This window comes from Erigeron canadensis, chromosome 4 (assembly GCF_010389155.1).
Source record: "Erigeron canadensis isolate Cc75 chromosome 4, C_canadensis_v1, whole genome shotgun sequence".
NCBI classification, from domain to species: domain Eukaryota; kingdom Viridiplantae; phylum Streptophyta; class Magnoliopsida; order Asterales; family Asteraceae; genus Erigeron; species Erigeron canadensis.
Window position 1 is genome coordinate 35,753,330 of NC_057764.1, and position 19,720 is coordinate 35,773,049.

A 19,720-nucleotide genomic window follows, 5' to 3' on the forward strand; every position below is an offset into this window, starting at 1 on the left:
TTTCTCAAAACACTTTTACCGTACTTATGTGAATTGCATTTCCTTTAACAAACATGATTCTAAAATAGAGTACGATCGCTTAATAGTTAAACTACTCTGGTTCACAAGGACAACTTAATGGAAATGGCTAAGAATACATCCACATTAGACGAATTCTCGTCGTATATATTAAATTAATGATCAACATTGTTATCACTTCGATTTGAATTCTCGTCGTATAGTCAGCATGAGATTCTACAATCACAGCATTCTCTTTACCCTTATGCATGTCTTCTTGTTACACAACTCACAGCATTATCGAAATCATCATCAACATCAAGATGATCAGGAGGTGACAATTCAATCTCATCTCCCTTTTGCGAATTCACTATCATCACAAGTAACCTATTCACAAATGCTCCCAAGTTTGTATCACCATTAATCAACTTCAAGCCATTGACTATATAATGTGGAGGCATACAATAATAGTACACCTTTCTTATTGGTTAGATTAGATTCTTACAAACTTACCAGATTAGTAAATTCCAATTCTCCCCAAAATCAGTATCGTAGACCTTAGTCCATCTGCATACATTGATGGTTTTGGACAAAATATACCACTATAGTTAACCATAGCTTCCAATAAACCATCATATCTGGTAGCCATTTTGCATAAATCATATAGAAATTTAAACTAAAACTTGAAATTAATCCAACTAAGACATTGAATTTATACTCATAAAAGGAGTAAGAATCAACATACCTAGCAAATGAGTAAATGAGATTTGAAATTAACGAAAGCCACTTTCACCTTTTGAATTGTAACTATCATCCGCATCTTAATTGACGAAAGCCACTTCGACCTTTGGAATCACCACGATCATTCGCTTCTTAATCTATGAGACGAAGTAAATTAGCCCTAAATTAGTGGTTGTGGATTTTAATAGCTGTGAAGAAGAATACAAATGACCCTCATTGGGTTTTATTTAAGTTTTTTTTTACAAACCCACGTGTATTGTTAAATTTTACATAAGCAAAGCCACGGGTATGAAAAATGAATGTCTTTTTTAAACACTGATAATTGGACTCAGAAGTATTGTCTCTTCATTGTCCAGTAGAGATTAACCACATCACCAACACAGTCAATCCAAGGACATGACTGACAGTAGAAGTATCACTACCGTTCTGAAAGAAACCAGCTAAATGCTAGAGAAAATTCTCATGCTCCACCTCATTGGCAAGGAATTTCCAATATGTATTTCATAAGTTTTAAACCTGTGACCAATATTAAAAAAATATGATATATAGCATGAGAAGAACAATAATAAAAACACATGAGTTTTGGAAAGAAAAAAAACCCTGAAATAAAATGAAGTTCTTATCATAAAAATGTAGACAAAAATTATGTCTGCATATATTTATACGTTTGATATCTGCAGAGATTATGATCATTATTTTTTTTTCCTTCTTACTCGTGACAGTATTTATAATTGTCAATTATTTGGTAAAACATAGAAATGTAGGAAAAATGGATCCAAATGATATGTATATATATGTGTGATGACATGAAAGAAATAAAGAAAGAAAAAGGATTAAAACTACATAAAAAAAAAATTACTCCATGATGATACCCTTTCAACCTTACCAAAGGTACGTAATATACCCATTCAACATTCCCAAACAATACTTAAGATGTACACAAAAATTCACCTACGCATGTGTCTTAGATGGAAAACATCATGGTCCCACAATACTTGATGACGTGGAAACAGAAATTATTCAGATTCCAAGATCTCTTTTGCATACGTGCAGTCTTGCAATTGGTCCAACATTGTCCACCTCAGCTATTGCCATAATGCAAACATCACTCTATGCCTCACCCATATTGACTGACATCTTCGTATTAAAATCATATGATAAAATAAGAGAGGAAATCTGCATTAAAAAAATGAAGCGTGTACATACCTTGTATCTTGTGGCATATCCAGGACCAGACGTTATAAGTATATTGTTGAATTTATATGACACGTTGTCTCTAATAACGGCATTAGATGAGTAATGGAAATTTCAAAACCCACTAGAAAAAACAAGAATCAAACCCTTGTCTGGAAAATCTGGATAGTATCAAGCCAGCCGGCGAAATGCAATCAAGTATGTGGTTAGTTATAAATGGAAAGTGCTGATACCAGCTAGCCACCTTGCTCTAGACGTTTCCGACTTATGAACATAAAAAAGATGCTATAAGAGAAGCAAGAATTGTGTAAAACCAGCTTCTTGATTACTAAAATTAAAAGAAGCAAGCAAGGGTATCGAAAATAGAAAAGATTTTATGTTTTGTAAACGAGTCTACTATTTATTCAACAACTCTCTGCTATTTATATAATAGCTGGTTTGGCTCCATCTTATCTAAAAGAACTTAAGTTGGCTAAATAGTCCAAAACTCATTGTCCAGAGGCGGTTAAACCTTCTCATCAACGTGGAAAAAGATAGTAGGCAAAAAAAAAGTTAACCCATTAAATTAAGGCAGTAGGAGCATGTATAATTTAACTATTCAAGAGTCAAACATGAGACAATACTTTGCGGCTAGCGGTGTCAAGTCCAGTGGTAGAATTAAAGCAGGGAGATGCGGGCCATGTCCCACGTGAAGCTTTCTATAATATAATAGCCTTAAAATCTGATCCTTTCCAGAAATAGAAAAGAGTCTACAGAAGTCAAAAGTCAATGAATTCCCAGGATCTGGCAGAGCACAGGATCATGGTAAGAGGAAACACAAGCAACATACGACCAAATTTAATAGCCACCCTACATTATTACTAGTATATGAGTTATTTATTATTTTATTATATTATTATTATACATATATATATATATATCTGGTCACATATATATTTTAATACTCTATATTTATATAGCAACTGCGTGTCTCATGATGCATACAATACACATTGACTCGTCATTATTTTGATTGTCAATGAATTAATCTAGCTATTACTAGAGTTTATGATTGATCTTTTACTATTACACAGATTATTTTTCGACACGTTCCAATATTTGCTTTTTTTAAATTTAAGTTTAACCCATATGTGTTTTTTATATTAAAGAGTTATGTTACGTTTGATCGTGACGTAGCAGAACATGCCACATGTTCCTTGCTAGTACGAGGAACTTTAACACGCAAGCAATAGGATCTTATGTAGTGTGTCATGGACCTATGGGTTGGGCCCCGGCCATATCCTATTCGAGGGAAGGTGACGACCGGAATCCTTTGTGCATGGAGGTTTGTCTCAAACAACACGATGTATCTGGTGTTCAATGTATCTACCTCGCCATTCCCACAGGTTGACATGTATAAACTAATAGGCGGGCCTACAAAAATTATTACAAGGGAATATTCCTCTAATGCTATAATTTACATATGACTAGGCAAGATAACAGCTTCATTTGAACTGTCTATGGATCGAACATGAAAGCATTCAAAAACTTAACGGTTTTCTGCATACGCATATAAGCATACTAGTTCTATGAATCAGGGAGGTTTTTCTCTATTTATTTATTTGTGAACACCTCAAAATGTGAAGTATAACATGAAAGAAAACGTAATCATGATCAAATCATGTATAGAATGACAACAGTCTAGTGTTGCCCTTTCGGCTTCTCTAGAGTACATAGCATAAACATTTAATATCCCAAAGATCTCTTAAACTATAATCAAAGAAAAATGATAGATTTCGTCTGATTTTGTCATGATATTGTGCAGAAATGAAAACATATATGGAGGCAACATCTGAATGAGAGATATTGTGGGCCAAAGTTCTTGATGACATGGAAAGAGAAATAACCTGGACACGAGTTCTCCTTTTTCATCTGTGGTCTTCCAAATTATCAACCCATTGCCACATCAGCTATATGCTTTGATGCACCCGTCATTATATGTGTCACCCACAACACTGAAATCGCATATCTCCAAATCATTAGATAAGATTAAAAAATAACTGAGACAGAGAGTTGCTGACAAATAATGAGGCATAAACTGACAATTTAAGGTAGGAAGACCTTGTACCTGTGGCTTGTCTAGGACCAGGTATTAGTATATGTTTTATTGTTTTAATTCAAAAAATATGTGGTGTAACAGCATAGGACGGTAGGAGTTCAATAATGCATACCCAGCTGCTGCTACACCAGAGAAGAAAGAATAATAATAATCCGTTATCAACAAATCGGAATCTATCTACTGCCAACCTGCCAACATATCCAATCAAGATTGATTTTAATACTGGGAAAGTCCTAGTAGGCATGAATTATAAAGCCTTCTCATATTTGATATTTCGTTAATGCACCTAATCAATTCCATTTTCCCCTAATATATGAAGTCAACTAATAGTTAACATGTACTATCATCGTAACAAGGGCCCGATGCTCATTATGAGAACTATCATAATGTTCATTTTTGTACAAAGTATCATGCTGATTACCTATTTGGCTTACTAAGGTGCCAACGTGATGAAAAACTACAAAAACTAATATTGTGGAACAACAGTTTGATTGAGGTGTCATGAACCATTACAAAAACAGGTGTTCAGGCGACCTTCACATCATTATAACAGATGTCTTGGTCTCATAAGTCATGTTGACATGTACAGAAAGATTATCCAGATGTTGATTGCCCTATCCATATAGCTATCATTCTAGTGATATGAATATATGACCCTTTCAAATTATAAGGTAACCATACAAAGCCACAAACTGAGAAATATCAAGGCAGGACGATCTTGCACCTGTGGCATGTACAGGATCACATACATACGAGTATATGTTTTAATATTGTAATATGTACTATGAGAAATATAGTGCAATTTTGATTCCTCGTTCTGAAATGGCAAGGGCATTAGAAAACTCAAATGAAAGCCTCTGCAAAAGTAGCAGCTACAGTCAACAAACTAAATATGAACAGACAGGGTTAACAATGTAAATAGATAAAATATTCATAAAGTTGAAAGATCAACAAGGCAGCATGAAATGCCTGTTTATTCTAGTGCTATTTAAGCAGCTAATGAATGTGAAGCATCTTACACTATTTCAATTAGATAAAGCCAGATAACCAGCTGCCTTGAAGCTACGTGTTCAACCACTACATTTAGCAACTACCTATTCAATTAAGCATTTCAAATAAACTGGGAGATTAACTGAGAATCTTGTGTGCATCAGTATAATTTTCACAAATTTTAAGGAAAGCCAATCCTTTCTAGTAGTCATATCACATAACTAAAGTAGCCACTTAGATAAGATCTTATATTAAAACAATACTAGCATTGGGTCTAGAATCAATCTTTCTAGGTATTTAATGCAAACAATTTGAATCTCCATTTAGTTATCCATGTGACAATATCGCCTCTTTTTTAGGTAAAAGGCTTTTACACCCGGTTTATATACAATATTGCTTTTGTTGGTGAATATTAGCGTTTGGTATTTAACTGAGTTATACAGTTTCAAATATGTATAACTCAATTCTATCATCATCCTTCTTCATAATCCAGAACACAAACCAATACTGGAAGGTTAGTAGTCAGATGGGTCAAACTTGTTCAGACTTCAGACCAGTATCAATTAATGATGTCAAAACTACATAAAGAATATAAAAAGACATTTATTCAACAATTTCTCACACATAACAATCAGAAAACTCTATGAAATGATAAAATTCGAAATAATCTTAAAGCTGAGTATTATAACTGTTAAGAAACTATTTAACTTTAAACAGTAATATACAAAATGCTAATAAAAAATAGTCAAAGACACAATTAGCTTACAAAAAATTGATATCTAAAAACGAATCAAATATCTAGTAAGTGTGTTGCCATGTGTACCCCATGTGAAATACTCTAAGGCAATAGCACAAAATCAGATCCTTTCTATAAATAGGAAGTATAAGTCTACAGAAGTTTAAGTCAGTTACATCCCAGGATTTTGCAGAACACACGGTCATCAAAACTGGAAATAAACAATATCATCATTCATCATCCATTTCTTTAATAATTATATATAAAACAGAATTATGTAATATCATTTATTAGAGGAAACATATAATAGTATGCCTATCTATAAAGTTACCAGGTCCCCAATGATGCCTAAAGATTAACATCTATCCAGTAGTTTAAGTTCTTTCATCTATAATATTAGTTTAGGTACTTACATAATGATGATGTGAGTATTAAGCTAGTGTTAAAAGTTTGTCTTTTTTAAGGTTGCACCACAAACTAAATAAGGTAACATTTGCTCTTTCATAATTTAAACTTAAGGTTTACTTTAGACTGATATATTAATGCTAGCGATTATAAGATATAAATGATAACATGACATTTTAAATCCAACAAGATCTAATACAAGTGATCACATAACTAAGATGTCTTCTGCCTTTTTTAGGTTCATGTTATTGATACGGTTATTTCTTTTTTGTAAAAGCCATATTACTTGGTTACTGATAACATGTGTAACTTACTTTCATATAAATATATAAGTAATACTTTGTATAAGAGAGTGAGTTTGTTTGAGTTCAAGATGATTACCATAATGATCACTAAGAGAAGCCAGTAATTCTGATGTACATCCAAAGACACCGTTATGCATCACCTGTCCATTGTACTGACAATTATGCCAAGATGACTTGTCAATAGGTGATATTTTACAACGGGACTATGTATTTACTCATTAAATAATCATGACGTGTAAAAAAATGGGCATTTGATAACTAGATGTGTAAGAAGCCAATCAAAGCATCTGCAGAATGCAAACATATAAAAAAGGAGCAACATTCAACAAGCCACTTGTGCATACGTAGATAAACAACCTAGTTGTAACGAACCGACAAGGTTTTGTTTGTATTATTAATAAACCATCTTGAGCAGTATAACTAGAAGAGATACCCTCTCTGCAATTAAATAAAGTATACAATGAAAACAGGTGCCCTTTCGCCTTCTGCAAGGCCACAGTACACCCATTCAACATCCCCAAAAAAAAATTTCATATTATATATGAGATACAAGAAACAAACAAAATTGACTTGGTTTTGTCATGAAAGTATTGATTCAGGTGCCCAAAACCAAAACAAAAGCAGAGGTTACACATCAAAAAACGAAAGACAAAATGGGTCCACAGTTTATTGTGTGACATGGGAAGTGAAATTTACTTGGAATTCAGTTGGCCATTTCTACAGGTTATATTACAACCACTTCAGCTGCTATTCATAATGCAAACATCACTATATCATATGCCTCACCCAGATGGCAAAAAGAAAAAATTCATTGAATAAATAAAGAACATACTGCTGACCTTGATACATCACACAGAGAAATGTTCACGTAGGATGACCCAGTATCAGTGGCATGTCTGAAACAGGTATAAGCATGTATTCTTGGTATCTGCTTCTTACACCAGAAACATGAGTCAACCCTACCTCACCAAGGCTAGTACAATACTACTATCTACTGCCAGTTCCCACCGGCCAATCAGATCATAACATGTTTGTTGACATTGCCAAACACTTAACCTTAAATAGCTTACCTACCTAAGAGCAAGCATACTATCAATATATAGGTCAGAGTGGGGCTGATCAAAAGCTTAATGTGTTCGTTACAAAATTATATTAAGCAAAAACAATCGCAAAGATACAGTAACAAAATCAAGAAGCAAGGTTTGGATCAAGTGGTTAACACCTTTGTGGCCTTTCTACTTAGGACCTGGAAGCAGCCTCTCTACCTTAAGTAGTGGTAAGGTTGTCTACATCTCAACATCCCCCATACACCCTTGTAGACGGTATTGGGACCCATAACCCGTGGAAGACTTTATTGGTGTTAGTTACTTACTATTTGCAAGTAACAAGATCATACTGTTTACATCAGATTCCCATTTATTAGAATCAAAAGAAGATATTGAGATATTCTATATTGGCCAAAATTTAGTCTTGGTGTAATGGGCAAGGTTAAGTAGCAAGGTTGGATCAAGTGTAACACCCTTGCCTCTGAAAACAGAGGTCAAGGGTTAAATTCTCACCCCATGCAAAGGACGGAGGTCCTTTTCTATAATTTAGAACCTGGAGCAGCCTCTCTACCTTGGTAGAGGTAAGGCTGTCTACATCTCAACCTTCCTAATACACCATCGAGGTATTGGAACCAAAAACCCGTGGACAGCGGCATTGGGTGTTTACTTACTTTTTACTTTTCTGTAATGGGCAAGGTTATTAGGGTTGTAATATGTATATAAAAAGCACTATATACTGTATTCAGATAAACATCTAAAGATTTAATCATCCAACATTATGGGAAACATAGATGACATTTTTAGTGTGTAATGACACTTACTGTTTCCTATTGGGCTTTATGGTTCCACAATAACAGTCTAGCCCTTAAGGATACAAACGACCATATTTACACGTAACTTAATAACCATGAGGTTCATATAAGATATAATGGCTGTATTGGCCTTCACCTGACTAGCTTCTCTTCTGGATTTATCTCATGACTTTAAACATGCAAGAGCTCATGCCTGACAATGCTTTACACACTATGGTACATCGAGAATGTAACAATATCTGTGATATCTGATAGATGAGCAAGACTATTATGAGTGAAAAGGGTACATCGAGAAGTATCCACGAATCTTTGAAGGTTGTCTGGGTCAATATTCAAGTTTTCAACAATGACTCTACTTTAAGTCAAGAGAAACACTATAACTACACAAATGCAGCTAGGATAACCAATAATCATTAAATCAAAATAAATGACTGACTCCCTAAAACGAATTTAACATTATTGAATATTCCTTAATGTTGGAATAAGAGATCCTGCCAGGCAAACTAACATCATTTACACCAACATAGCAAAAGGTGTCCTAAGCTAGTACGAGGAACGGTTAATTGTCAGTAGCAGTTCCAGAACCCCTGAAGATATTTGCACTGCAGACGAAACGAGTTCGGTCCCACATTGTCTGCAATGCAAATAATAATGATACATTTATCACAATTACCATCACCTCCAAGAGGACCTACAAGAATTCCTGTGGGTATATATATAGACATGTTTAGAATATTAGTGAGGAAACAGACTCAAGTAGATAGCTACAGAACATGCAAGCGACGTAAGTTAGAACCATGCATAAGCAAATTGGATTATAAAAAGAACCAGATGCTTTTTATTTGTGAACAACCTTAATTTGTGCAATTATATAGCCTGGAATTGTGACCTATTCCTGATTAAATTATCAATAGAGTGATTGCAAAAATGCCCTTTCAACTTCTCCATGGGCAGCATACCGTTTCGACATGCTATAACATTACACTATAATTAGATTGAAAACAAAAACTGACTAGATTCTGTCACAAAACAGCTTGATCCAAAAAAAGACAGATGTTGATAAACGCCTAATTTGTCTAATCTTAAAATATGAAAACGAACATGTTTTGTGAATGTTAATAGACGATTAGGGCGTGTTTATGTTTGTTTAAGTGTTTCAGGTTTTTGGTGACAAATTGAAGTTAAATGGATCATTAAGAAGTCAAGCAAAGTCAAAAAATCAAGTCAAGAAGTGTCAAGGCAAAAATCTGGAAAACTGCCATTTCTGGAGGGCAGTCTGGGACGGCCAGGAGGCAGTCTGGAACGGCCAGAGCTGCACTAAAAATCCGAAAATTAGGGATTTAATTACTTTTCAGTTTATAACACATTCATACACGACTTTGGGAGGTTACACTTCATAATTTCTCATCTCTGGGCAGTTTCCTAACACATACAACACCCCAATTTCATCATAAATTCATATTTTCATGAAGATCAAAGCCTTAATCGAAGAATCAATGATGAAGATAATAGGCTAAGTTTTCTTTGATCATTCTCATGTGAACAATTATGTAAGACTTTTATGTTCAATCTTTCTCATATTCATGTTGGATTAGATGTTTAATTCTTAATTGTGTTTTGCATCTAATGTTGTTTGGATTTGAATGAATGATTACATGTTTATGACTTTGAATGAAATTCATCCATCTTAAAAAACATCATTTTGATGCATTAAAAGTCCATAAAACTAACATAGTGCATAACTAATTATCATTATTTAAGTGTATAACAACACATTGGCCTGTCAAAATCAAGAAAATCATGTTTTTTGTTTTGTGCATCCATCTTGGATGCATATTCTTCAAAATGATGCATCCACCAAAAAACATGATTTTTCGATTTTGACGGATCAATGTGTTGTTAAACACTTAAATAATGATAATTAGTTATGCACTATGTCAATTTTATGGACTTTTAATGCATCAAAATGTAGTTTTTAAGTGTTCTCATTTGTTCTCATTTTAAGTTGGTTCTCATTTGATTGTCACCCTATGTCATATATATATATATATATAACGAATAGATTTTTGTTGCTTACCAGAATAAGCCACAAAACTGAGAAGTGTCAGGATAGGATGACCTAGTACCTATGACATATCCAGGTATAGGTACACATTTTAACTGTGATATCTGCACTACAGGGATAGATTAATATAAGGTTAAAAGCATAATGATTTTCAAGTAAGTTTGAGGTAGAGAAATAAATCTCTTTAAGACCTAGTTCAACAATTGTGGGGTTCAAGGACTCGTAACACTTAAGTTTCAAAAGCTTGTTACAAGGCCCTGCATTGCGTCCCACTTGTTCTAGACTTCTACTATAACAAAAACCAGATAATCAATGTCCACCTTTACTCTAGGCCTTCTCGGAAGGCTTGAAGCAATAAGAGCCCATGCCTACAGTAGGGGTGTTATCGAGTCGAGCCGAGCTCGAGCTTAGCATGGCTCGAACAATATTTGCTCGGCTCGAGCTCAACGAGTTTTCAGTGTGTAGGCTCGAGCTCGACTCGTTGTACCTACAATACGGCTCGAAAAGCTTGAAAAATGCTTGATTTTGGCTTGTGTCCATAATCATGACTTGAGCTCGGCTCGAAAATATATATTACTTATAGAGTTAATTGCACAAATCATCCTCGTGGTTTACGTATTTTCGTGGTTTTCATCCCTTCAAGTTATTTTTAGTGGATTTCATCCTTCAACTTTACATTTTTAGTGAATTTCGTCCTTCAACTTTACCTTTTTAGTGGATTACATCCTTATGAGGAATGAAAAACACGAAAAGTGTTCAAACTTTTTTAGCATCTTACATCCCTCAAAAGGGTGTAATCTACTAAAAAGGCAAAATTGAAGGACGAAATCCACTAAAAATAACTTATAGGGATGAAAACCATGAAAATGTGTAAACCACGGGGATGATTTATGCAATTAACTCTTACTTATAACAAAATTTATACAAATAACCCTTGTAGAATTAGAAATTTACTATTTAAGAATTATATATATAAATATATACATAATATATGGAAAGCTCGAAAAGCTCGATAAGTATTCGAGCCGAGCTATGTAAAGCTCGAGCTCGACTCGATAATTATTCGAGCCTTAATCTAGGGCTCGAGCTCGAACTTGATAATAGTTCGACTCGATCGAGTCGAGCTCGAGTTGCTCGATAAAAGCTCGGCTCGTTGGCAGCCCTATGCCTACTAGCGCATTACAGATGTTTGAACTTAAATTAGAATGGTATAAGATAAGATAAACTGAAGTATCGTCGGTGAACAAAGGGTCACGAGTAAGGTCCATCAGAAGAGGAAGTCCGGGTATTAGAAAAAAAGGTAATGGTCTCCAAAGGGTATGTGTAACTTTCATTCTAGAAACGCAGTCACTATAGCGAAACTGTTAGGAGTGGAGAAAGCAGAATCAAAGAAGAAAACAAATTTCCCCATCAAAACATATGTATTTGGCTCAAGTGTTTTTAGCTTACAGTATATTAAATAGATGAAAACGGGAGGTTTCACAAAGTTATGTTGAATCTCAGGCTCTGACCTTAGTGAAGCATATGCCAAAAGACGACACAAAGAGATTTTCGGCTAAAGAACAAATATCAAGGATCACACTGTGCAGATGTAACATGGGGAAGTACAAGTGAGTTCATTAATTACGAAAAACTCTTTAGATGGGTCAAACATACCTAAAGAGAAAGAGTAAGAACATATTGAAAAGAAGCAAACAGACCAAACAACTTGGCCAACAAGAATCAGTGAATCACAGATTTCACTATCCCTGTCGAAGATCCGAGGTAACAAACCACCTATTTTTTTTCCAACCACAATTTTAACGCAACACCTAGTTGTGCTTCCATGGTGAGACCGTAAATTTTTCTCAAGAGTTCTCTTCCACTGTAGCTATGAAACTACTATGCATTGGGGCATTGTTCTTTGATAACTTTGAGAAATATGTTGGGAGGTGTTTTCATGGTTCTCAAAGTTAAAATTTTGACATTTAACACCCATTCTTGAGTATGTGTTTATATCACTTGAGCATGTTGGTGCATCTTCTGCAAGAAATTTATTACTGTTGTTGATGGGCATATTCACCACATATGGTGGTTAATATATGCTATCTAACATATATTAATAAAAAATAGGTGCTGCGTTAAAATAAAATCGGATGCCAAGTATCTAATTCATCATCATAACGTAAAGGCTGATAATCTATCTTCTAATACTTAAGATCTCTTCCTAACACTCTTTTCTGCTAACTAATATGAAGCAGAGATATAAATTTTTTATAAAAACTTAAATTCTAATTAAAATATATTTGAATCCGCCAATTTCTTGCAAGAAGAAAGGGAAAAATAATCTTATATTGACCTAATGAGTGGACGAGAAAGAGATTATTAGTCAGCAGAAGTCAAAAAGTCACGCAATAATACCTGAAATCTTAGTCACCATGAATATATCTCTTCAAACAGTCTGGCTCGTTCCTCAAGTGGGTATGCAGCTGCACCTATAGCTCTTGAAAAACCAATACTGATAATTATTACTCGTATTTTCTTTAATAAAATTAGTTAGTTTACCCGGGCTTCGCCTCGGGAGACATAACGTTGTTTTCGAAAACCTTATATACGCGGATGTTACACTCGTTTGTTTTTTTTTAAATGTGTGTCCGAAAATGTATTATCATGTGCAAACGTAAAATATACTAATCATTTACATGATCTATTCTGTTAAAAATTGAAGGAATATAAAAGACAAATGTTAATCTTGTAACTAACTATATATGTATAATTGGAAAAATAAATGTGGCAAAAACGTAAAAAAAAAATAAAAACGCATTAAAACTATACTATTTTTTGTGAAATATGAAAAAAAAATGAAAAAATATCATAAATCATTGTAAAAATTGTACAAAATAGAAAGACAAATGAACGCGAATACCATATTAACTTTGTACAATATATTATAAAAAGTCAAAAATAACTTAAAGAACGACAACTTTAGTTAAAAGTATAAAGCAATTGTAAAAACGCAAAATAAAAAACAAACTCATTGAGAAAAATGGACATGATTTGCACTAACTTTTTTAACTCTCGTTTTACACTAAAATAGCATCTAACGATAGTAAACACCCATTTGAGAAAATGACTTAACTCTCAGTTAGAAAAAAGACCTGATTTCCATCCGTTATTGTTACATGCAAGACACTCAGACAGAAGTTAACTGCTGTAAAAAAGGAGGACTTATACTGTAAGATATTAAGCAACAACACCCATTTGAGAAAATGACTTAACTCTCAGTTAGAAAAAAGACCTGATTTCCATATGTTTTTGTTGTTAACTGCTGTAAAAAAAAAAGAGAGGACTTATAGTGTAAGATATTAAGCAACAGGGACTAATAATGCTGAAAAACTCATTAAAGACCGAAAGAGAAGTTAATGACCGTTAAAAAAGAAGACTATTGTCGTAAGATATTAAACGATATGGACTAATAATGCTGAAAAACTGTGTCTAAAGTTCCTACGTGAAAGTGTGAAACCACGAAATGGAAGAAAGCAGTTTAAAAAGTAAGGGAAAAAATTGCTTAAATGAATGTGGATCCCACACAAATAATAAAAGAAATGAAGTTGTGAAGAGGCTCGTAAGTTCACGCACGGAATTTAAATGTATATAATGAATATGGTATACTTCCATGATTTTTAAGGAGATTAGATTTTGTATTTACACACATGATTTTGTGTGAAAAAATTTTTTCTCATAAAATATTATTGTTAATATAAACATATGTTATTCTTGTAAATTGTAATAATGATATTTTTTCAAAAATTAAGTTTTGATAAAGTATATATTATATATTAGTGTTCAGGTCGATGGGTAGTTTCAAAATATACTTAAAATATAATTAAGGGATAATGATGTCAAACTTCAACCAAGCAAGAACAAATATTTAAAACAATTACACTTTAATTCTTTTAGTTTATTCATGATACGAAGCCCCTCCTGATTTTTATATATATGAACTGCAACCAACTTCTCTGTAGTCAACAGCCGGAATGTTTAGCCCTATAATTAGTCGATCATCTAAAAAGTTAAAATACATGTAATTAGGATACACATTGTGTTTATTGGAAACATCATCGGGTCACAAGCTAATCGAAACAATTGGTTTCTTGGTGGTTTGATGTTTTAACTTTATCTTCATTGAATTATATGACCATCATGTAATAATATTTTCTACAATTAATACAAGCAAACTATACAGTGTTGCGTTCTTTGTCACAAAAGACCACATATTGACGATATAAGCATGTCACCAACTTTCATTACTTGTCTATCACGACATTTCTTTTTGTTACATTAAGATGGTGTTTGTATCAGTTTTTTTAGGTGACTTGTAGCTTTTTTGGCTTATTTTGTTTAAAATAAGCTAATTTAAATGTTCATTTGTTTAACGTATATGTTTATAAGCTTAATAAACTCTTTTTGAGAAACTAACTTTCAAAAGCTTTTTTAGCTTTTATTGTAATATGCAAGGATTTTCTTCAAAATCTTCATAAGCAACATAAGCCAATCCAAACATACAAAAATAGTTTATGAGATTATGTAATATCTATACTCTATATTAAAGAAAATACCCCCCATATAACCCCATGTTGAAAGTTACATGGGGGGAAATGTCTAAAATGCCCTTCTATGTAATATTTATACCTACAAGGCTACAACCCTTTAAAATATTTTCATATACACTATTCTCTTAACATTAATAATTAAATTACACTATCAATCCTTTATTTTTCTAAAATATCTCCATTAACCTTTTAAATCAATTACTTTTATATGAATTATCTACGGCACTCGACGTCGCATCCACCACCAACACTCGCCTCCACCACCACACCGTCGCCGTCACGACCACCGTCGCATCGCGCGGGTACAATGCTAGTAAACAATAAATTGCTTTTATAGTTATAATTGATAAGTTATGCCAAACATCCCCTCCCTCATATATATGCAGTGACGGCTCAAAGATTTTGGATGCCTCAAACGAAATCAATTTTGGGGGCCTAGTTCATTACCATATAAATTAAAGTAAAACAAAAAGTAGCTTGACTTTTGTTATTCAAAAACTGATAATAAAAAAGATGCAGATGTTGATGCAAAAACCAAAAAGATGTTACTGCAATGCAAATTTGTACTTAGTCCAAAATCCAAACATTAAACTAATATACAGAATATTGAGGCCTTAGAATTTTGGAGGCCTAAAATGATCATCTAGTCTCAAAGTACTGTTGAGCCACTTCTGCTCATATGGGGCGTAATGTAGTGATTTTTTTTTAATTGAGCAGGCTTTCCGCCTTTGATATTATTAAAGGCCTGCAATTTAAATAACCAAGATCCGATTCTTCTATAAATAGAATTAAGTATTTTTATTAGAGAATATCGAGTTCACTGCTCAATTCAAATATAGATGCATTTATAACTAATAATCTGTAGCTTTCATATCATGCTATATATAGATAGGCTTATCACGTAGCTAGATTTATCAGACGTAAAAGATAACAAAGATCAACATGATGCGATCATTGATTGTTATTACATTTCTTTTGTCTTTCATGACTATAGGTAATGTCATTCATCTATATTTTATAACAAGTTTCGTGGCTTATAGTTTTCATTCAAAGAAAAAAACCGTTGTGACTTATATAAAGCCATATTTTCTGTGATTTTATATCCAAGTTATCAACTAATTAGCATATCTATTAGTATTACTACTAAGATTGAGAAAAGTATTTCAAGCTTCCAATAGTAAAAAGTTATTGTTTCTTGTAGATTTGTTATTTGCCATTCAATGGTATATAGTCTTACTATTTCCATGCGATGTACGATTTTACATAAACTATTTTATAATAACTTTATTTTATGTATCACTTAAACTTTTTAAACATGTCTATGATATGTGCATGCAGGTATCGATTTACTTACGGCCGAAACTTGTTTCGAAAACATTTGGATGGTTTGTATTAATAATACTAATTGTCTAGTAGAATGCCAAAAGAGACACAATGAGCCTGGCATATGCAAAAGTCTATTTGAATGCCAATGTTATTATCAATGTCCTTCTCCTCCTCCGCCTCCGCCAAAGAATAACAATTTACTAGTATAATAAATGATGATATTTCTAAGATCTCCCCCAACAGTTTACTAGTATAGTTTAATTAGAACAGATCAAAGGCTTACATGTTCCATATTATTATGTATCATGATTTGTGAGTTTAGTAAAGTTATTGCCTTTACAAGATGATTACAAATTTAAAAGATCGAACACTTTGTAGATAGTGATAAATGGTGGTGGTCGTGACTTATTTTATCGGATGAAATAAATGATTTTATAGACAGGTGAGATTATTACTATTAATGTTTGTGTGAATGAAATCAATTACACGTACCGTTCAAAATGTTCAAAAATAAAAATAAAATTACACCGTTCAAAATAACACTCAGTATTGGATGAAATAAATGATTTTATAATTGTCAAAGCACAACATCTTATCTACTTCAATTCATCCATATATCTTTTAGCGATTCAAATACAAAACTATGGATGGTAATTTTCGTACGTTAGACCTTCCAATAATCCTAAGTATTTTTAGCACTCAAAAGAAATAAAATGTTGTATCTAATTACAAGATATATAATTATATATATGCCACTAGTTGTATATGTGTAATTAATTCTACAATATCTCTATCTCTACTATCTCTATCTCTATTACATCATAAATCATTTGTTCTCTCCAAATTTTTTCAACCACTTATTTTCATCTCCCTCTTTAAATCTCAACCAGTCATTTATTTTCTCCTCTCTTCTAAAAATCATTTTGTTCATCCAATTTATTTAAAATCTTTTATCTCAAAAACCATACATAGATAAATTATAAAAATTTATATGGGTATTAAAATTTCATGCTTTTTCATTGGAGATGTCATTTGATATACTTTCGACGAATTTTTAAATCCGAGGGCGGAGCCTGTACAACCAAGACATTGGCTATCACACCCTATGACCTATCACCCCACCATCTCACCGCCGCAACGCACGAATACTTTGTCTTGTATGCAATTATACCTTTGACATATCATTCGATTCCCATATAACTATATATGCATGCTTTATTTATTGCCTATATATCGATGAGTTCTACAAATAAGAAAAGAATAACAAATTAGTATCAAAATGATAAGGCATTTGATCGTCCATCACATTTCTTATGACTCTCACAGCCGTAGGTAATTATCTAAACGCCCTTAATCGATTAACAGATTTGTGAGTTACGATTTTTTAGTACTAGAACGGTATCCAAACGATGCAACGGTGTAATGGCAGTGACGGTGGCGTGCGGTGGTATAGGTGGTGACGGTGGTGGCGATGTAATGCGGCGTGATGGTGGAGGTGAAAAATGGTAGTGGCGGCGGCAGCGGCAGATGACAGTAGCGGCAGTGGCGGTGATGATTGGTGGCGGTGACGACCAGTAGTGTAAGTTATTGATATAATGTGATATTGATGAACTATTTAACGTTAAAGGTTGAAAGTTAAATATTGAAAGTTAGGAAATAATATTTGATTATTGATGATATAGTACGGATAAATTATATCATATGAAGTTTTGATTAAAGACCATGTAGTCCAAAATATGAACTTAATTAAAATCCATTAGTAATTATGAGAACTATATATATATATATATATATATATATATATATTTATGAAAGTTTTATATATGTATGTATTTGAATTTGCAGATTTAGAGTTGAATTTGGCCCAAAAAATTTGTACCAATGATGTCTTCCTACGTGCATGTGAAGATGATGCATGTTTAATTCTGTGTAGAAAAAGTGTAGCTAGTGCCGAAGGAAAATGCACAGGTGCCGACAATTGCCATTGTTACTTTCTTTGTAATTTAGCAAAGGACCAAATCCATAACATGTCACCCCCTTCACTTCCATCCCAGAATAATTAAATCCGCTTATCGTTCATCCATTAATTATTAGTATAGTAGTCGTTTCACTTTGTAAGCTCGATAAGGTTCCAAACTTCATTTGTGCCCTTATCAAACATCTGTGTTTTGGGAAGGACCAATAATATAATATTACCAACAAATTAATGACTTTAACCGATACAAGGTATATTTTGATATGTACTTGTGTAGATTTCTATGATGTTTTTTGTTAGATGTCTCGATGGAAGTCTCATTCAAGCTAGCTATTGTTTCGTTGAAAACCGCAAATTAATCATGTGATCCATAACTACGTACACATGCATACAACTGATATGATCATTTATTCCAAACGGACTCGATCGAGATATAGCAAGAAATGCGGAAAAATGCTTATATAAATTTTATTGATTTCTTTGTGTAAAACATAAAAATTATGTATTGTTAGAATGTGGTGTTTGAATTTAATTATGTTGTTTGATACTATAGTAAGTAGTAACAATCTTACAATCACATCATCAATGTTTTAATTCTTTGACAAATTAAATTATTAAAATTTTTAACATGTAAAATGTCCATAGAGGAATGACGCCCTAATTTAGTAACTTTAATAGTATGTCTAAAAGTTTAATAGGAAATTAAGGATAATGATACATATACCTAATTTATATGCTTAAAGATATTTCATGCATTACTTCATACATTTTTTTCCACTAATTCTCTTTCGTTATATCTATCTTTGATTTTGCCACATGGCTTGATCTTCTTTTTTTTTAGGTCCATTTTTAGACATACAAATTAGTCTCATTAATAATTTTTTGACAATAATCATATTCCTCATTTCATGTGTTTCCTTTGTAGTGGATTGAAGTAAGTGATGAAGAGGGAATGATATTTGAAAGGGCATTTGTATTCTTGAGTAAAAGGAAAGAAAATTGTGTAGATGTTGTCAAATGGCAATTAATCCATTCATTAAGAAACTATGTCAAACACATTTTATTAGGTCTGGGTTGAGTTAGGATAGACTTTCCCCGTTATTAGTAAAAAACTTCAAGAATTACTCCAAACCCGACCCGTGACCCGATAAGTTTCTCTCAATCCGGCCTGACCCAAAATTTTCAAATATCGGGTTTTCCCATTGACCGGGTTCATATTTTGTTGCCATCCCTATTTAAGGTTTCATACGTACTTCTAGCACGTATGAAGTAGTTACGCCCCACTATTACACCAAGTACTGCTAAAATTCTGGAGATTCCGATTGAATCTCTATAACAAAAGGCACATTTCTACCATATACATATAATCGTATCTCCATAAAAGACCCGAAATGAATATACGATGACAATAATGAGCATATATATGTACGTTCAGGTA

General features: G+C 33.1%; 1 long non-coding RNA gene across 1 annotated transcript; it reads right to left on the bottom strand.

The window, feature by feature from the left end:
* On the bottom strand, positions 1-12,872 carry LOC122597749. The gene is made up of 9 exons (XR_006323454.1): positions 12,790-12,872; positions 6,543-6,618; positions 4,040-4,887; positions 3,819-3,926; positions 1,945-2,715; positions 1,690-1,868; positions 743-1,254; positions 511-635; positions 1-384 (listed from the first exon to the last, which is right to left on the bottom strand). It is a non-coding gene; the product is annotated as an uncharacterized LOC122597749 (long non-coding RNA).
* Positions 12,873-19,720: the final 6,848 nt, after the last annotated feature.